This window comes from Rhipicephalus sanguineus, chromosome 3 (genome assembly GCF_013339695.2).
Source record: "Rhipicephalus sanguineus isolate Rsan-2018 chromosome 3, BIME_Rsan_1.4, whole genome shotgun sequence".
NCBI lineage: Eukaryota > Metazoa > Arthropoda > Arachnida > Ixodida > Ixodidae > Rhipicephalus > Rhipicephalus sanguineus.
The window spans coordinates 68,942,571-68,964,707 of record NC_051178.1 but is presented as its reverse complement, the minus strand read 5'-3'; positions in this window follow the sequence as shown (position 1 = coordinate 68,964,707).

The following is a 22,137-nucleotide window of genomic DNA, read 5'->3' as shown; positions in this document are numbered from 1 at the left end:
ACATGCGCTGCCACACGGCACGGACTCTGCTCACTCCTCAAGTGCATTCTACTCAACGCAGACGCCGGCAGGCCCGCCCGTTCCACTTTATCGCCGTCCTGTCACCCCTCCTCATAATCCTTGGCGCACAACGGACAACCGACCAATATGTTACTACTGTTGTCTACCCGGCCATGTCGAGCGTTTCTGCCGCCGCGGCGTTGCCCGTCCAGGTACCGTTGACGCAAGTTACAGCTACGTCCGTCCAGAGCCACCACAGCCGATGCCCTCCCACGCAACTTCGGACACCTCTTCATCCAACCGCCGAGCTTTCAACTCCCGTCGATCGCCGTCCCCGCGCCGACGTTCGCTTTCGCCAATGATTCGTCGCCCCTCGCCCGTCCAAACGGAAAACTGACCATCGCAGTTCCGGAGGCAAGAACTGCGCCGCTGTCGAAATTTACAAGACCTCGTTCTCAACCTGCTAACGAAATAACTGTCTTCATTGAAGGTGTTCCCGTGCAGGCCTTAGTCGATACGGGAGCTGCTGTGTCTGTGTTGAGCGAAGCAATGTGCCGCAAGTTAAAAAAAATTACGATTCCGCTTTCTGGTCTTTCTCTCCGTACGGCAACCGCACATCCCATACAACCTTCCGTGACGTGCACGGCTCGGCTACTCATTCAGGACGTTTTGTATGTCGTCGAATTCGTCGTCTTTCCACACTGCTCGCACGACGTTATATTGGGCTGGGACTTCCTTTCCACACATCATGCCATTGTTGACTGTGCCCGTGCCGAACTAGAATTATCAGCGATCTCCGACATCGATTCTGGCAAGTCACCTTTTCCTCGTGTCGTCGTCGCCGCGGACACGGACATCCCACCTATGTCTTCTGTTCGGGTACCGATCTCCTGCGACTATGCTTTCTCTAGCGCCATGTTCACACCGTCAGGAACATTCACTTCTCGTAAGAAGTTCATTCTCCCCTTTGCTCTTGTCACGATCGAAGACTCCTGCTCAAGCATTTATGTCACGAACCTGCTTTCGGTCGCAGCCACAGTATTCCGCGGAGAATGTATAGGGCGTCTTGAGGAGATTGATTCTGTTTGCGCCAGCCAACTGCTCGATCGCACAACAAGCCTCCAAATCGCCAGCGTTGATCTCGCTACCACGTCCAACACATCTTCCCTAGACGCTTTCCTTCCATCAATTGATTCGGACCTTCCTATTGCTCAACGCACCCAACTCTTGAAGCTTCTCGACCGCTTTCGGACGTCTTTCGACTACAAGCAAACCAGTTTGGGTCGAACGTCTGCCATCGTCCATCATATAGACACCGGGAGCCATGCACCCCTGCGTCAGCGTCCATACCGGGTCTCTCACGCTGAACGCCGAGTTATTGATGACGAGGTGACTGATATGCTTAGTCGTGGCGTTATACAGCCGTCCCACAGTCCTTGGGCCTCCCCGGTGGTACTTGTGAAAAAGAAGGACGGTAGCATCCGATTCTGTGTTGATTACAGGCGCCTTAACAAGATCACACGCAAAGATGTCTATCCGCTCCCCAGAATCGATGACGCGCTCGACTGTTTGCAAGGCGCGGAGTTCTTTTCTTCACTGGACCTTCGATCGGGGTACTGGCAGGTACCTATGGATGAAGCTGACCGCCCAAAAACTGCGTTCGTAACTCCTGACGGCCTGTACGAGTTCAACGTGATGCCGTTTGGCCTTTGCAACGCCCCCGCCACCTTCGAGCGTCTTATGGACAACATCCTTCGAGGTCTCAAGTGGAACACGTGCCTTTGTTATCTGGACGACGTCGTAGTTTTTTCAAAGGACTTCGACACCCATCTTCTGCGCCTCGCAAGTGTCCTGGAATGCCTCACACAGGCTGGTCTACAACTCAATATGAAGAAGTGTCACTTCGCCGCCAGGAAGCTCACCATCTTGGGGCATGTTGTCAGCAAGGACGGCATTCTACCCGACTCTGCAAAGCTCCGCGCTGTCGCCGAGTTTCCCAAGCCGTCGACCCTGAAAGAACTCCGGAGCTTCATAGGCCTATGCTCATATTTTCGACGATTCGTTCGTGATTTCGCATCCATAATGGCCCCTTTAACACGCCTACTTTCTGACAGCCAAGGTGTCATGGCATGGTCTTCCGCTTGCGACGCCGCATTCGCGAAATTACGTCATCTACTGACATCGCCACCGATTCTCCGTCACTTTGACCCAGACGCCCCTACCGAAATCCACACGGACGCCAGTGGAGTCGGCCTTGGCGCTATTCTTGCTCAACGCAAGTCTGGCTTCGACGAGTACGTTGTTTCTTACGCAAGTCGCACTCTCACCAGAGCTGAAGAAAATTATTCGGTCACGGAGAAAGAATGTCTAGCCATCGTTTGGGCAATTACAAAATTTAGACCTTACGTCTATGGCCGCCCATTTGATGTCGTGACTGATCACCACGCCCTCTGCTGGTTATCTTCACTGAAAGACCCATCTGGTCGTCTAGCTCGATGGGCATTACGTCTCCAAGAATACGACATCCGCGTCGTCTACAGGTCAGGCCGTAGACATTCAGATGCCGACGCTCTTTCTCGCTCTCCCCTTCCCCATGACTGTGGCAACGGGTCTGTTTCCAGCTACGATTCTGCGGCCCTTACACACGCTGACATGCCTTCTGAGCAGCGTCAGGATCCTTGGATAGTCTCTTTAATGGAGTTCCTATCTAAGCCCTCACCACGTACCGCCACTCGCTCGCTGCGGCGCACAGCTCGACATTTCACCATCCGCGATGGGCTCCTATACCGCCGCAACTATCTATCTGATGGTCGCAAGTGGTTGTTGGTGATTCCTCGCCATCTCCGTGCCGATATCTGTGCCTCCTTTCACGCGGATCCCCAATGCGGCCACGCTGGTGTAATCAAAACCTATGCGCGCCTCCGGCTGCGGTACTACTGGCGTGGCATGTACCGCTTCGTCCGCCAATACGTGCGTTCATGCTCCAAGTGTCAGCGCCGGAAGAGCCCCCCACATATAGTCACTGGACCGCTCCAGCCGTTGCCTTGTCCCTCCCGGCCTTTTGATCGCATCGGAATTGATTTGTACGGCCCCCTTCCGTACACACCAGACGGGAACCGCTGGGTGATCGTCGCTATCGATCATCTGACACGCTACGCTGAGACTGCCGCGCTGCCAGAGGCCACATCACGTGAAGTCGGCTTATTCATACTTCACCAACTTGTTCTTCGCCATGGCGCGCCTCGCGAGCTACTCAGCGACCGCGGACGCACGTTCCTCTCTGATGCCGTACAAGCCCTCCTCCGTGAATGCAACGTTGTGCACCGGACAACCAGCGCCTACCATCCACAAACCAACGGAATGACTGAGCGCTTTAACCGCACACTAGGCGACATGCTGTCCATGTACGTCTCCGCTGACCACACCAACTGGGACCGCATACTACCCTTTGTTACGTACGCTTACAATAGCGCTACTCAGTCTACGACAGGATTTTCTCCTTTCTTTCTTCTTTACGGCCGCGAACCTTCCTCATTTATGGACACCATTCTTCTGTACCGCCCGGACGCTTCAGAGTCCACAACTCTATCTGAAGTCGCCACCTACGCCGAGGAATGCAGGCAGCTCGCACGTTCCCTAACCGCACAAGACCAAGCACGCCAAAAGGACCTCCATGACGCAAACCTGACTCCCCAGTCATATTCGCCTGGAACGTTGGTGTGGCTTCGCGTTCCCTCCTCTGCTCCTGGCCTTTCCACAAAGCTACTGCAGAAGTATGAAGGCCCCTACCGCGTCCTAAGTCAAGCCTCTCCCGTCAACTATGTTGTCGAGCCCGTTCAACCATCCGCAGACCGGCGCCGCCGTGGCCGTGAGATTGTTCACGTCGACCGACTGAAGCCGCATTACGACCCACCAGTCGTCCCTGTTCCTTAAGTCGCCAGGATGGCTCCTTTTCTGCGGGGGAGTGATTTGTAGAATGGATAAGGCGCAAACAGGGGCGCCAGTGAAAGACGAAGACGAGGACGGTTGTTGGTGCTCGTGCTTGCTCCGTTTCGGACTGCTGGTCGCTGAACCTGTGCTATTTATTTATTAAACGCCTCACGGACTCAACGCTAAACGCGTACCATCAGGGTACTCATATGTATTCACTGTCAACAAGGTATGACTCCCGATGTCATATTCAAATGGAATTATGGCTTTTTTTCTCGGAATGTGGGTAACGGTTGACTTGGAATAATTCATTTCAATTGCGGAAACTTGGCACTACAAGTATAATTACCGTAGGCATTGGGTAATATTCGGCTGGTCATTCCTGCTACTAAGTCGCGAATAAACACTCATCGGGAAACGTTTAGAGCTTTACAGAATGTTTTCCTATATCTCCGATATCGTTGACATATATAAAATATAACAAGGACCCGAGAACTGAGCCGCGGAGTACTCCAGAAAACAGTTACAGCGAACTTGGCACACAGTCTTCAATTTTTCACGAATTGCTTCCTCTCATTTCAGTACGCGTTAATCCAACTAAGTGCAAGTTGACTGAGTCCAGGACCATGAAGGTTAATCACCAATCTATCGTGAGGCAATCGAACGCCTTTGCGAAATCTATGCATATGACATCACTTTCTTCTGGCATATATAGCTGTCGCAAAGTCATGGATCGTTTTAATACGCTGTGTTGTATAAGTTAGACTTTACTTCCAAAGCCGTGCTGATAAGGATGAAAGCAATCTTGATTTTTTAGAAAGATGACGATATGCTTGACTATAACATGTTCTAATATTTTGCAGCAACTTGACGAAAGTGAAACCGGGCGGTATTTATTAGCCGACAACAGATCACCATCTCTTAAACAGAAGAATAATTAGAGCTGTGCGCAAGTGACATGACACTGAACTATAACAAAGGGTCATTTAAAAAATAATCTCGAAGTAGTAAGACATCCATAGCGCATAACGGCGCACGAAAGGGGTCGGTATTTCATCTGGTGCGCATCCTTCTTTTTAGAATCAAGAGACAATGGGCTTTTTAATAATCCTTCTCGACTGATACTAATATCTCCTATCGGTTAAGATAAGTAACATATTGCACCTCGTCTTAGGTGTCAAATCCGGGCCTTGGGAAAACTGACTGAAAAAAAGGAATTAAGGCTGTCCTCAATATCAACGTTCTCCTTTACAATTTCATTTGCACGTTTTAGCTCCTCAATTTTATCGCGCCTATCAGACATATAAAAGCAACGCTTGTTAGGTAAATATTCAAGACAAGTGCCGAACTTCTGACTAAAGAAAGCGCGCTTAGATTTCATCTGGTCTTACTTTAGTTCCCTTCACACACGCGCTATCTCCTCGAATTCATGGTTTCTTCTTCTACGTCGTCTTTTTAGCTTTCGCTTTTTATGGACAACATCTCCCAATATCCAGGCGCATTATTTGTTAATGTGTTAAAGAGTTTGTGTTAATTAGTCTCGCCCATGTCATTTCAGCTGCGGCAAAGTAGTTCAGCCTCGACATGGAGTGCGTGTGCGAAAACGACTGGAGCGTGACTGTGATAGAAGTTTTATAAAAATATTGTATTTTCCAAAAAAAAGACTCTGTGTGTATGTGTGATGCACAAAAAGCAAAACCGTGGCTCTCTAACGTTTCACGCACTAAAATTACGTCCCGATTGTGATACAAGCCATAGAGAAATCTCATGAACAACTCTGATAATCTAAGCTTCTTTAACATGGGTGCCAATCTAAGCACACGGGCCCTCACCGCGGTAGATTAGCATGCAAGGTGTAACGCTGCTAAACTTTCGGGTTCATTTCCCGGCCACTGCGGCCGCGCCACATTCTCAGACACGACGACTTTCAAGACAGAACAAAAAAATGATATTGGTTTGGAACCACTATTCGTCGCTGAAACACGTCCTGGAGCCACCGGTCGCTTTCGTATCCGTGACGGCCTGCTTTACAAGACGAATTATTCAACCATTAGGGAACAAGGGTACCAACATGGGCTTGTTGGTTCATCATAAACTGCCTAGTAGCATAGCGCGGGACGACACAAGGACAAAAAAGAAGTACGAGGTAAACACAAGCGCTAACTTTCAACAACGAAAACTTTATTTTCAGGATCCGTCATATATACAAACATGAAATCACGCGACAGTAGTGAGATATTTTCGTTTACAACTGACAGAACATGGAAAAGGGCGTTCAATCTTACCGGTCATACAGCAGTTTATACATGCCAACCAACCTTAACTGCAGGGCATGCGTAAATATTCAATTTCTTTGGTGGATAATGTCAGTGACACCTTGCTGATACAGTGGTCGTCGGCAGAAACGACGCGATCTGTCCCTATTATCAGTCTTAAAGGCTCCGATTTACTTCTTGAAAGAATTCCTATCGGAAAAAACAGCGTCGCCAGTGGCTCCCAGTGCCTTTCAGCGCACTGGGTGGCACTGGAAACGCTGTACAGTGTGTCCCAGTGTACTACAGCGCACTAGGAGGCACTGGGACAGACTGTACAGCGTGGCCAGGGCAGCCCAGTGCACTGAAAGAAGCTGGGAATACTGTGCAGTGTGGCCCAGTGTCTTACAGCGCACCGGGAGGCACTGGTCACGCTGTACAGTGTCTGCCTGCGCACTGGGAACACCGGGAGCCCATTAGAAAAAACTGGGTGCGTTGGGTGGAATTAATATAAGATTTGGTATTGGTCGCTAAAAGTCAAATAAAAAACATATCGAATATCTTGAAAATATTTTTCTATTCTGCGTCCTACACATATCAAGCTTTAGTTTTGTTAAACGACGGACGTACGTATACACTAAAGCACGGTGTAAGAATATTCAGGTGTTGACACTGCGCGCGCCTAAGCGGCCAGAAAATGTTCGGTCGTCGGTCCGTTCAGCGGTGCGCCATCTATTGGCTTGAGGCGGAGAGCGCCCGCGAGTAACCAAATCAGGTGGTGCTGCGTCATCGCCGCCGCGCTCGCCGTGCCCTCTCCTGTTGCTCTCTCGATTTCGCCCCTCGACGCCGCTTGGCGGATGCACATTATCCAGCAAAATGGCACAGAAAAATGCACGTTATCAGCAGCATGCGTGTTGCTATGGAGACGACTGCCCCGCTTTTCGTAGCGCCCTCTAAGACGGCGCCGATGAAACTGCAAGTCATCTGATAAGAACCCGAACATTATCTGGACGCGCGTGGATTGCGGTTTCCCATGCGTTGGGGGAAGAGTGTCATCACCTGAGTATATTCTTACACCGTGCACTAAAGCAATCATCTGACGAGCGCGCGCGCGCGCGCTTTCTCTGAAGTGTGTGATCGAGTCTCGGGAATGTAGTTCATCAAACTGCATCGAAAGAACTTATCATTCGCAACCCGATATGACATTGCTATTAGTCTGACAATAACATCAACCTACTCTAGCAGCCAGTCCAGTCCATCCATATGGGCTCGTACTGCTGAAAGCCCCACGTCACCGGCAACAGTGAGCCAATGTAACGCTCAATCTCGGCGTTTTTAGCTTATGATTCATGTAGTCGAAGGTGCAAATATGGCTTCGCTTGAGTCAGGTATGATCGAAACTGCATTTGAACGGTTATTAGATTCTTCGTAATTGACAATCCACGTTCATCACAGCGATCGTGGCGCACGGAGTACAGCTGTAAGCCTAACGGTCGGTTCGGCTAGGATGAACTACTGCGGATGTATAGTACGCGGAACGTAAACAAAAAGGACAGAAAATATGTTCAAACGGCTGACGAAAACTAAAGTGTTCAGGGTGCAGGTCAGATGCACACTGTTTTTTACATAGGTATGACTAACTCCTTAGGGAGTCAGTGCGATTGCCGCAACACATCTGCGGTTACGCTAATATCTTTTGCGGCAAAACGTGCCAGATAGACCTAGGCAGCACATGACAAACGTATTAACTACCTTCTCTTAGGTTCACGCGAGCGCAAAGAGACTGAAAGCTGCCTTTCTAAACGAGAAAAATAAAACTACTAACTACCGGAAGTAGTTATAACATGAAGAAAAAAGCAACCACTTCTTGTCTTTCAGGTGTGGTGCAGCGGTAACGTGTCAGATTCAGGATGCACGGTGCGTCGAGGTGGTGGGTACGACTGCCGCTCGCTCGTTTTTTTTTCTTTATTTTTTTGTCGCATTGCCCGCCTTTCAGCCCTAATTACGATCTGGGTATGACCACAGTTTTAAAAAAGATCGGCAGATCCCACGCAGTGTGGGAATCGAGGTAATGCGAAGCAGCCAGCAAAGATCTCCATACATAGTCTTGTTTGTCATTGAGTCTTATGAAGTCATTCATGTCGTGACATCAGTTCGCTATATATCGCAAGATTGTCATACATGCATGCGTGTATAATCTGGTATATGCCATGCTAATGAAACATATATTCTGCTACATATACACGATGCGTGACCCGCTATTTATGTTCGTCACGCACTCCTGTCATGCCATACTAATTTAGATATATGTCCAGTTAACAAAATGGGCCCGTGTGCGCCATGAGCGTGGCGTGTAATCATACCCTACATGACATGCATGTCTTGATTTTCGTGTTACCACCTGTTATTTGTGTTCGCCACACAGTAACGTCGCGCGATACCAATTTTGGTGTATATCAAGCTTGCGAAACGGCCGCCAGCGCGCCATGAGCGTGGCACGTAAGTCATGCTGTGCATGACATGCGTGTCATGATTTTCATGTTACCACCTGTTTGTGTTCGCCACACAGTCACGTCGCACGATACCAATTTTGGTGTATATCAAGCTAGCGAAACGGCCGCCAGCGCGCCATGAGCGTGGCACGTAAGTCATGCTGTGCATGACATGCGTGTCATGATTTTCGTGTTACCACCTGTTATTTGTGTTCGCCACACAGTCACGTCGCGCGATACCAATTTTGGTGTATATCAAGCTTGCGAAACGGCCGCCAGCGCGCCATGAGCGTGGCACGTAAGTCATGCTGTGCATGACATGCGTGTCATGATTTTCGTGTTACCACCTGTTTGTGTTCGCCACACAGACACGTCGCGCGATACCAATTTTGGAGTATATCAAGCTTGCGAAACGGCCGCGAGCGCACCATGAGCGTGGAATGTAAATTATGCTGTACATGACATGCGTGTCATGATTGTCATGTTGATTCCTGTTATTTATGTTCGTCACACACTTACGTCGCGAGATACCAATTTTTGGGTATAAATTATGCTGTACATGACATGCGTGTCATGATTGTCATGTTGATTCCTGTTATTTATGTTCGTCACACACTTACGTCGCGAGATACCAATTTTTGGGTATATACCCAAAAATTGGTATCTCGCGACGTAAGTGTGTGACGAACATAAATAACAGGAATCAACATGACAATCATGACACGCATGTCATGTACAGCATAATTTACATTCCACGCTCATGGTGCGCTCGCGGCCGTTTTGCTAGCTTGATATACAGCAAAATTGGTATCGCGTTACGTGACTGTGTGACGAAAACAAATAACAGGAATCAACATGAAAATTATGACACGCATGTCATGTACAGCATAATTAACATTCCACGCTCATGGTGCGCTCGCGGCCGTTTCGCAAGCTTGATATACTCCAAAATTGGTATCGCGTTACGTGACTGTGTGGCGAACACAAATAACAGGTGGTAACATGAAGTTCATGACACGCATGTCATGCACAGCATGACTTACGTGCCACGCTCATGGCGCGCTGGCGGCCGTTTTGCTAGCTTGTTACGTGCCACGCTCATGGCGCGCTGGCGGCCGTTTTGCTAGCTTGATATATCAAGCTAGCAAAACGGCCGCCAGCGCGCCATGAGCGTGGCACGTAAGTCATGCTGTGCATGACATGCGTGTCATGAACTTCATGTTACCACCTGTTATTTGTGTTCGCCACACAGTCACGTAACGCGATACCAATTTTGGAGTATATCAAGCTTGCGAAACGGCCGCGAGCGCACCATGAGCGTGGAATGTTAATTATGCTGTACATGACATGCGTGTCATAATTTTCATGTTGATTCCTGTTATTTGTTTTCGTCACACAGTCACGTAACGCGATACCAATTTTGCTGTATATCAAGCTAGCAAAACGGCCGCGAGCGCACCATGAGCGTGGAATGTTAATTATGCTGTACATGACATACGTGTCATGATTTTATGTTGATTCCTGTTATTTGTTTACGTCACACAGTAACGTAACGCCATACCAATTTTGCTGTATATCAAGCTAGCGAAACGGCTGCCAGCGCGCCATGAGCGTGGCACGTAAGTCATACTGTGCATGACATGCGTGTCATGAACTTCATGTTACCACCTGTTATTTGTGTTCGCCACACAGTCACGTCGCGCGATACCAATTTTGGTTTATGTTAAGCTAGCGAAACGGCCGCCAGCGCGCCATGAGCGTGGCACGTAAGTCATGCTGTGCATGACATGCATGTCATGATTTTCATGTTACCACCTGTTTGTGTTCGCCACACAGTCACGTCGCACGATACCAATTTTGGTGTATATCAAGCTAGCGAAACGGCCGCGAGCGCACCATGAGCGTGGAATGTAAATTATGCTGTACATGACATGCGTGTCATGATTGTCATGTTGATTCCTGTTATTTATGTTCGTCACACACTTACGTCGCGAGATACCAATTTTTGGGTATAAATTATGCTGTACATGACATGCGTGTCATGATTGTCATGTTGATTCCTGTTATTTATGTTCGTCACACACTTACGTCGCGAGATACCAATTTTTGGGTATATACCCAAAAATTGGTATCTCGCGACGTAAGTGTGTGACGAACATAAATAACAGGAATCAACATGACAATCATGACACGCATGTCATGTACAGCATAATTTACATTCCACGCTCATGGTGCGCTCGCGGCCGTTTTTGCTAGCTTGATATACAGCAAAATTGGTATCGCGTTACGTGACTGTGTGACGAAAACAAATAACAGGAATCAACATGAAAATTATGACACGCATGTCATGTACAGCATAATTAACATTCCACGCTCATGGTGCGCTCGCGGCCGTTTCGCAAGCTTGATATACTCCAAAATTGGTATCGCGTTACGTGACTGTGTGGCGAACACAAATAACAGGTGGTAACATGAAGTTCATGACACGCATGTCATGCACAGCATGACTTACGTGCCACGCTCATGGCGCGCTGGCGGCCGTTTTGCTAGCTTGTTACGTGCCACGCTCATGGCGCGCTGGCGGCCGTTTTGCTAGCTTGATATATCAAGCTAGCAAAACGGCCGCCAGCGCGCCATGAGCGTGGCACGTAAGTCATGCTGTGCATGACATGCGTGTCATGAACTTCATGTTACCACCTGTTATTTGTGTTCGCCACACAGTCACGTAACGCGATACCAATTTTGGAGTATATCAAGCTTGCGAAACGGCCGCGAGCGCACCATGAGCGTGGAATGTTAATTATGCTGTACATGACATGCGTGTCATAATTTTCATGTTGATTCCTGTTATTTGTTTTCGTCACACAGTCACGTAACGCGATACCAATTTTGCTGTATATCAAGCTAGCAAAACGGCCGCGAGCGCACCATGAGCGTGGAATGTTAATTATGCTGTACATGACATACGTGTCATGATTTTATGTTGATTCCTGTTATTTGTTTACGTCACACAGTAACGTAACGCCATACCAATTTTGCTGTATATCAAGCTAGCGAAACGGCTGCCAGCGCGCCATGAGCGTGGCACGTAAGTCATACTGTGCATGACATGCGTGTCATGAACTTCATGTTACCACCTGTTATTTGTGTTCGCCACACAGTCACGTCGCGCGATACCAATTTTGGTTTATGTTAAGCTAGCGAAACGGCCGCCAGCGCGCCATGAGCGTGGCACGTAAGTCATGCTGTGCATGACATGCATGTCATGATTTTCATGTTACCACCTGTTTGTGTTCGCCACACAGTCACGTCGCACGATACCAATTTTGGTGTATATCAAGCTAGCGAAACGGCCGCCAGCGGACCATGAGCGTGGCACGTAAGTCATGCTGTGCATGACATGTGTGTCATGATTTTCATGGTACCACCTGTTATTTGTTTTCGTCACACAGTCACGTCGCGCGATACCAATTTTGGTGTATATCAAGCTAGCGAAACGGCCGCGAGCGCACCATGAGCGTGGAATGTAAATCATGCTGTACATGATATGCGCGTCATGATTTGCACGTTGGGACCTGTCACTTGTGTTCGTCGAACACTATTGTCACGCCATACCAATTTTGGTATATATCAAACTAACGAAACGGCCGCAAGAGCACCAAAACAGTGGCATGTAAATCATGTCGTTCATGACATGGATATCATGATTCTCATGTTATGACCTGTCATTTATGTTCGTCATAAAGCCACGTTACGCCATACCAATTTTGGCATATATCCTATTAACGAACGGCCAGGAGAGCCAAAAGTCGTAGGCGGCTAGATAGATAGATAGATAGATAGATAGATAGATAGGTAGATAGATAGATAGATAGATAGATAGATAGATAGATAGATAGATAGATAGATAGATAGATAGATAGATAGATAGATAGATAGATAGATAGATAGATAGATAGATAGATACGCTCAAACTCGCAGAAGTTCGCTAAGAAATGCTTCGCATTTAAAAACAATTTAAAAGCCTGATTTCGGCCCGTAACGGGTGGCCCAATGTGCAATTCGCCAGCGTCCAGTGTGCCGCGTGCAGCGTGCCAGCGTCCCAGTACCCAGCGCCACACTGGTCCAATAAACAGGCATGGCACTGGGACAGTGCCACTGGGTTTTCCAATAGACATGGCAGTATCCCCTAGCACCGGGTGGCATGCACACATTTTGCAGTGAAGTGCTAAAGAAACCGTCACTTGACACACCTTTGACTTTATTTCGGTGTTCTCTCAACCGGTCATTAATGCATCTTTCGGTCTGGCCTATGTAACAATGGCCGCGCGAGAGGGGAATGCGATAAACAACGCGAACAGCGCATGGGACAAACTGATCCTAGTGTTTTTTATCAGAGACCGACCTGGTAGTCATTACCGGATTAGTAGCTCTACATAGGGTGCTCAACTTGTTCGGAGCTGAAAAGACCACGTTTCTCGGCCTCCTATGTTCTTCGAACTCTGAGATAACTGATGTATGTAAGGTATTGTAGCAGTTCTCTTCGGTTCACGCCCGTTACCTTCCCCGTTTGTCGGGGGGCATCTGTTCGAGCGTTCCTGCTTCAGGACATTTTCCGCTAATGACACTAACATATGCTTAAGTTATTACCTCTGTCTAGGATAGCCAGCGTTTTCCAGGCGTGTCGCCTATTGATAAAAACTTGCCTTCATTAGGTTAGGGCACGACTTTTCGAGGGCATTTTTGAAGCACAGGTTAGTTATGCCCCTCTTCACCAGCTTGGAATGAGGCGAATGATATTGGAGAAGAGGTTTGTTAGCCCTTGGGCTGTATGACCAGCAGGTCAGATTGTCGGTGAACATGGGGTGAACTTAAAGAAAACGTAGTGAATCATCGACTGACATTTCAAAAGTGACGTCAAGAGGTTTTGAACACTCGCGAACAGTTATGAACGCATCATCACATTCCTTTTTAAAACTTATGCTAGGGCAGTCAAGAACAACCAAAAAATCGTCCACAAACCTAAAGGCTTTTCTAAAGACGGTTACTCTCGTGAAGCGTTCACACCTGTCTCTGTCTAATTTCGCGAAAAACAACTTACTAAGCACTGAAGAGAGGCAGGAACCGATGCAAATCCCCTTTTTCTGTAGATAAGGTTTGTTGTCCCCCTGGATAAATGTTGATCACAGGTAAAAATGCAGCAATTCTAAAAACCCCTCAGTAGAAACACCTGTTTTACGCGAAAACCTAACGGCGCCATAACTGTCAATGCATTCTTCGACACAGTGGAGAAGCTCAATGTGCGGAATGGAATAATACAAATTTTTAATATCTGCTGAGAAGGCCTCGAGGCCCCCTTCAGTGTTACTTTTAAAAAACTAGATAACATCCGAACTTTTCACGAGAAAAGGGTCACATATGTCAAGAACGTTTAAGTTCGAGAGCCAAATAGCGCGCAACTTCCTTCTGCCAAGTACCTCTCTCAGAAACTATAACGCGGAAAGGGACATCGACCTTGTGGGTTTTAGCGCTGAAAAAAAAAAGCATCTAGTAGCTTCTTATCAGACTTTAGTACATCTTTTCCTAGTCTTTGAAGGTTCAACTTCTTGCATAGTTGAATAGCGTTTGCTGTTGCTTTCGTAGGCACTATGCCCTTACGCCCGTTGAATACAGCCGATATTGCTTCAGCGGCTTTTTCAGAGAAACATTTGTGGGAAAAAACGGCGAATCCACCCTCTTTATCTACCGGTATGACACACAGAATTGTTGTTTAAATAGGACTCTACGCGTTTTACAGGCAATTTTGAGGATTGCTGCTTGCAACGTACCAGATCATCCAGGCCTTCCGAGTTCATCATCGCGGCATCTAGCTCGAGGGCTCTCTTCGAAACTTTACGGCCGATGGACAGAAGCTCCGGTTTGGTCCTCTTGGTGGTCTGGGCAAACATGGGACCGAGCCCAAGCACTTCACGAACACTGCCGGGAAGTTCGAACCCTTCGGGGACGTGGACGTCGCACACAACCTTCCGACTGTTCTTGTTCACTTGAACCCAAAGTTGCCTTAGCTGAACTTGCCAAAGAAGCTCAGTCATCTGGTCAGCTAAGCCCAGGTGCTTCCGCAGAAGATTCTTTCCGACACATGGCTCATACTGATCAAACAACCGCACACACAAGCAGTCTCTCAGCAGGCGCACCTGTCGAAATCGCTCGCCGCTTAGAATATTCAGAATCTTTTTTCCATGGCCAAACGATGGCGTAAAGCCACCAAAAAAAGCCGTAACCTCCGACGGCACTTGCTTCTTTCGAACGCAAAAGCCTAGCGCTCTCGCGTAGCTTGTCGTCGTGGCGATGAGTGCGACTATACGACCGGGGTCCTGATATCCACAGAGAAAGGGGCCCGTTGTACCAGAAATAAAGTCCACAATGGCACCAATATGGGCTTGTTGGTTCATCGTAAACTGCCTAGTGGCATTGCGCGGGAAGATACAAGGACAAAGAAGTACGAGACGAACACAAGCGCTAACTTTCAACAACGAAAATTTTATTTTCAGGATCGGTCATATATACACACCTAATCACGAAACAGTAGTGAGATATTTTTGTTTACAACTGATAGCACATGGAAAAGGGCGTTCAATCTTATCCGCCATACAGCAATCTATACATAGCAATCAACCCTAACTACAGGGCATGCGTAAATATTCAATTTCTTTGGTAGATAATGACAGTGACACCTTGTTGATTCAGTGGTCGTCGGCAGAAAGGATGCGATCTGTCTCTATTATCACTGCGGCTCCCAACTCCGCAAAAATGCCACAATGGTGGCGGTTTGAAGAAATACTCCCCCAAGAATTAGCTATATTGGTTTCGTTTCCGAGGTGATAGGAGAAATTTTGTGTGGTATCGTCGATTGCCGACGCCAGGGCCAAAATGGTTAAGTGACAACAGAGCAGAAGAGTAGGAACGCTTAACAGCGCAAAAGACTCGAGAGGACAGAAGAGAGAAACCCAGGGCGTTAGCTTCTGTCCCCTCTTATCTGCTGCGCTGCTAAGCATTCGTAATCATGGTAGACCAACACGCCCATTTCTACACACTTCAGAGCCGTAGAGCTTTCGCAACTCCCAGGTGCAGCTTGGCACCGGACTTGTGTGAGTTGTCTAACGATGCAGTATGGCCCTGTGCAGCGCGAAATGAGCTTCTGAGAAAATCACACGCGACATGTTGGCGAAAAAAAATGACCCCACCTCCCCGAATGGAATCGTGAGGAAATGCGAATGCATATCTTGCGCCGAGAGAGGGTACCGTTGCCGTCAGACATTCGCCTTCGCCGACTTCTGCCGTCGCCTTGAGAGGCGCCCAGCCAGCGAACGGTCGAGAGTGAGGCGCGAGCGGACGGGAGAGTGGTGCGCCAGCGTTCTCGGTTCGGCGTTGGCGTTTCACAGCGGCGTCTCGAGCACACATTTCCGGATGTTCTTGAGAGGCGCCCAGCCAGCGAACGGTCGAGAGTGAGGTGCGAGCGTACGAAAGAGTGGGGCGCAGGGAGGAGAGAGAGCGAACGGCGAGAGAAGTAGCGGCGAAGCACTGCACCTACCTTCTCCTACACTCTCTCGCACCACATGTTCCTGTTGCTAGGGGCGAGGATAAGCGCGCGCGCCCGCAGCTGTTGCTATGGAAGAGGGCGCCGCGGACAACGCCGGACGCCTGACATAGCCCGACTAAGAAATGCATTCGCATTTAAAAAAGAAAAAGAGCACCTGCTGGTGGGCGCTTCCTGCGGCGCTGCTCGTCGCAGTGGCGCTTCTGGGTATCTTGGAAAGCAGCTAGTTTTGCTATGGGCAAGCTCACGGGCGCAGTCAGTCCGAGCTAGCGCATCTTGTAGGTAGAACTAATCGCTGAAGTTGACAGAAGTAGCGCCTTCAGCAGCAAGGTTGCTTAGCGTTCAGATAAAAGGCAAACTGTTTAGCATACGGCACCGTCAATGTGGGACAAATCATTCGCGACTGTCGCGTATGGTCGGGCAAGGTCCCACTCATGCGTTAGTTAGTCTACCTGGACTTCGTACAATATCCTTCAGACTCCGTTTCAAGCGCTCTATTGAGACATTAGTCCGAACAGACACGCTTCACACCAAACGCAAAGAATAAGGGGTACATATGGGTATTTGAGAAGGCTTGCCGGTTTTCCTCAGCATGTCTGCTGCGACACGCCATTTTTTTCAATCATTGGCACATGAGTTTCTGGTCTTTCGCAACAGAGATGACGGTTTTCCTGCGCTCGTGGTGCGCTCAGTTTCGGTTTCGCCTCGATTGCGGTCTTGTATTTCGAGTATTATTATCTCAAAATACGTGCGATTTTTGAAAAAATGGGCATGCCATAAATTGTCACATCCTCCAACTCTTCCATATGAAGAGCTGCCTTAAAGCTAATATCTGAATTGTTAATTAACGAGTTTTTGTGTTTACTCATTTATATGTAACTTTAGGTGCGGCAAGGTATTTCTGCCTTAGAGTAGAGCTCGTTTCTGAAGACGACAGGGGCCCGCATATCATAGCATTTTTTTTGTAAAAAATCTGTATTGCCTAAAAAAACACCCTGTATTGTTCTTCTGGACTTGATTTCACAATACCAATTCAAATTCCTAAAACTGAAACAGCCCTTCGTCTATCCTGCGCTATACGACTTCCACGCCTGGTTTGGAAATTAGGTGCGTTTATAAATTACATAATATAAATCAGTAAATTTTTGATGTGTAGCGCTTAGGAGACTAGTTAAAACGCAATAATGCATCGCCTTTCTTGTGCAGAATTTACAGCGCAGAGATCAAATGCCGGACTTTGAAACCTGAATAAATTTGACTTTATGCTTTGACATACAGGTCATCCTATTTACATAGGCATTTCTGCTTTTTAATTGCTTTGAAAGGTAGTCGCTATGACCTGGAGTGCAACATGCGCCGCTGTGATTAACAGCGCAAAGCCGTGCTCTGTTACACAGCAGGTCTTCCAAAAATGCTTCAAGCATCGCATAAAAACAGAAAAACCGTCTGATGCATTTAGTAAAGGTGTAATTTTGGCCAAATATACGAGACTAGGTGTCTGTGTGCCAATATTTGGCCCGTACTCTACATTAAGAAACACTTACGTCATAATGAAGATAACCACAATAAATACAGTCGAAGCAGCTACGAAACGAGTCATTATAAGGCCGCACTTGGCGCTATCAGTGACAGGATAGGTTGCCGTGGATCAGTAGTCCTTATATTCACGAGTGGTAGCTAGTGACTTAGAAGATTGTGCATAATAGCTTCTAATTAACGTTTACCATAGTGTAATATTTGTGACGCAGCCTGTTTCTCGGCATTAACTTGTAAATATTATTTCGAAACTCAGAAACAAGCGATGGTATGACGATGGCAGCGATGGTATGACGGACCATCAAAAATATCATACATTCCTTTTACAATACAACTCTCATATACATAGCCGCGAGATGACAAGTAGACAGCCTCAGCCTTCGCAGCTTGAATATTTTATTTTTCTCGAGCACGCTTGCGGTATAAATGTATATTAGCATAAAGCTGTGGAGTCCTTGAAGTAATAGAAATCGTGTTAGCGGCTAAGCAGACAAACTATCCTTAAACCATAGGTTACGCCGTTATTTTGGTGCATTTTTGCCTTGCCCGGCAGCTATCTGATGGTAAAGCAGCCCTCGCTATTTGGCCGACCGACAGTATTTGGCAAATATGGCTGTATGAACTGCAGACCAAGCTTTGGATACTTCACTAAATTTTACCCAATAGACCTTATGCAAAATTGCTGCCTTCTGTCGGAGGTTTCACGAAACTACCGATTCAGCGCCATGTTGAAGGCTTGTGTCCGAATCGTGTTGCTGTCGCTGCTATAACTTCTTGCTTGCACGTCCTTTAATAGTAATCAATCAAGGCATAAAATGTCACATGATTGTGTAAGGACGTGTACAAGTTATCGGCATTTCCTAGACACTGCGTTGGCTGTTATTACGTGTGAAGAACTGCCTCAGAACGAGATCGAACGTACAAGTGTTTCACCTATAGTCACAGGTATACCTGCCGTGGTAGAGAATGAAGCTATGCGCTAATGATAAATTCTCGCTCTCTCTTTTCAGTGCAGCGAACAAAACGTTGGTAGCTATCTGAATATCCTGCGTGCAGTGCAGGATTTTTGGGAAGAGACTTTAGCGCGGCACGACTAAGCCCAGCGATGACGGCAAGAAAGTGCTGTTGACCCATTTCAAAGCCTATTTCATTGAAACAGCCTACGTCCTTATGTATTTTGCAACTAATTGCAACTACAACGCTGTCCTCTTTGTAATTTGTTTAAAATAAAAAAATATTTCGCTGCTTTAGGCACGGACATAAGTTATGCACAGAATTACTGTACGATATGGATGTAAAAAAAATTTACACTAAACAAATTCTCACCCACAAGGGTGTAAATCGGCTTGTCGCCAGACGAACACCCTCTGCTACCTATTGGGTGTTCGAAAAAGGGTGCTAAGAAAGGGTGCAGAGCTCAGCACCCTCAAAAAAGGGTGCACAGCATAAAATTTTAAAGGGTGTAATGGTTGCACCCTTTATAAAGGGTGCTATCGTGCCATAACACCCTTTATAATGGGTGCTGGAAGGGTGCTCCACACAGATGTACCAGTGGAGCAAAAACCTAGGATTGATGAAAGAGATCGCCACGAATGTAGAACGCTCTATACTCCCTAGACAATGTCGCGTGACAGGCCACATATCAGCTAATACTTGAACGGATGTACAATGTCGTCCATTCTACCTTGAACATCAGGGCACCGTGCGGCCGGCACTCGACGCAGTGACTCTCGCAGGCGCTTAGGAAACTTGCGCAGAAGCACAGTGACAGCTGTAGGTGGGGCCTCCGCAGCATCGTCTTCTAAAGCGCCACGGCTCTGCCAAATTGCGGTTCTGCAGTGAAACTAACCTCACTCTTGCTATGTGTACGCAAATCGAGAATACCGCACGGTTCTCTAGAAGTGCAGCTACTGTGCCTTGTTTTGTCCAGGTTTCCCTCCTCATGTTTTCTCTCGTTGCCGCACTGGATAGATCGAGCCGCACTTGCTGCACTTCTTGAGAACCGTGCTGGATTATTTTCGATAAGTGTGCGCTATAGAAAGAGCGAAGTTAGCTTCACCGCAAAGGAAGTGTGATTTGGTGGACCCGCCGTTCTCAGGTGGTGCAGCGAAGGTCCCACTTACAGCTGTCTTTACGTTTGCGCGCTAGTTACCCAAGCGTTCTTGAGAAGCACTCTGCAGAGTGCCGGTGCATGCACGGCACAGTGTTCAAGGTGCAAATGGACAATACTGAATACATACACCTTTCAAAACAAGCTATACTGTAAAAAAATACATGTGTACTTCCATATCCATGCACTTCATCACAAACTGCGTAAATGGTCTATGGATACCCATTTTTGGGCCACAATGCACGGCATCAATCCAAGGCCCCTTCCTGCACACATGCATGCCCAATGGATGGATGCTTGGTCACCATCCAGACATGCATGCCTGCAAATCAAAGATTCATTAGGTACGAATACTGGTGACCATTTCAACAGTCATATATCTCCTTTAAAATGCAAGCAGATAATATGCACTATATACAGCACCTGACCACATTCAGCGCATTTGAAACACGCGTGGCAGAAGTGGGCTTTTATGCATATGAGAGTGCGGATTAGTTAGGCCCCAAGGAAAATTTATGAAAAATGAAATAATTAACACGATGCAAATACAGTCACGAGAACTATTTTATTGCACACAGCATACAGCTGAAGAAGGTTGGTTATAGTAAATATGGACTGTGATCTACAGCACCTATTGCAACGGTGAGATCAGTTTTTTCAGTCAGGATCAAACTTCTGTTTTCTTAATTTTTTCTTGTGACTACATATTTTGTTTTGTTCTGACTTATAATATCTCAAACGTAAAAGACCAATAGCATTTTCATATGCTTTCCATAGTCTCATTAACTGTTGCCTTCCTTCATATTACAGAAACGGTTAGACAAAACAAAAGACATATCTGTAAATTACAGCTAACTCAGATTACAAATGCCACAGCTGCGCCAACTTTGTTCAAAAGCCTCACGGCAACTACTGTGGGAGCACTCAAGGTAAGTTTAAGAAAAATACGCTCCAACACTACAAGATCATTGAAGAGCTTGCGTTCGTACTGACAATTGAAAAGCCAGCAGGCAGACATAACAGCTGCCAGACCCTCCTCCGCATTCTGAACTGTGAAGAGCTTCTCCCGGTCTACTCTGATGTGAAGGAAGTATGCCTCCTCATTGTTCTCTCCTCCAGCAAACACCAGGCAAGGTGTCGCAGGAATGCACAGCTCCTGTTGAGGCAAGAAAAATATTGCGCCATCACGAACAAACAATAAGAAATTTGTTTTTATCTCTTCGCACATAGTCGCCCTTCATGAAGCTTCCTGCAGTTTATACATTACATTAAAGGGACACTAAAGAGCAAAATGATTTTTGCTCATATTAGTAAAGTACTCTTTCGCGATACCAAAAACACCACGCTTGCGGCGAGAAGACGCTTAGTAAGCGAGAAAAGGCGCAAAAAGAAACTGTGGGTGCCAACACCACCTAGAAGCTTCCGCATCATTCGCCGTGACGTCACGTGTTTTGACTGCACCTACTACGGACAACGTAGTTCCTCATGGGCAAAAAGGAGGTACATTGTACTCTAAGGGGATTATAACCTTAAAGGACGACAACTGCCGAGAATATTAAATGAGTGGACTCCACTGATGTAAAGATTGTCCGTCGCATTGACTCAAACAAACCTTTTTTTTCGTGAGAGATGGATTTATATTTTTATTTCTGAATAGAAAATCGCGAAAAATGACCTGTGAGGCCTCTGGCGGCAAAAATATGAATGATACGATGAAGACGGCCACGTGACCGTTGATTGCTGTACGCGGTCGACGATTTTTTTTCTTAGTATTGAAATATTGTTCGTTTCTTTATATTAAAAGGTATTGCTCCTTAATAATGTACATATAGGCCTCCGTTAGTATTACGCATTAAAGTGGCGCTGCCTTCGCGTGACGTAATGATCCCATGCTCGTCCGCGCGTCTTGAGCAACTTTTCAGCGTGCTCATGCAACCGTGCACGCAGTTTCCAAGTCGTTAAGATTTTGGAGTGACACATTTTTGCTACCTACACCTCGTCTCAGAAATGACGCGTGCTGCTACTCGGCGCGGCCGCGCATATGCGTAGTGACGTTTTGGATAACTTGGCTTGGCTCGTGCATCGAGAGAGTAACGACGCCGGGTTAAGCCACCCATGACATAGGCGCAGGCAACCTTGGACGCATGCGCACACAACGCGGTACAAATAGAGGGAAGGTGTATAATGCCACATCATCTCATTGTAACAACTTCTTATTTT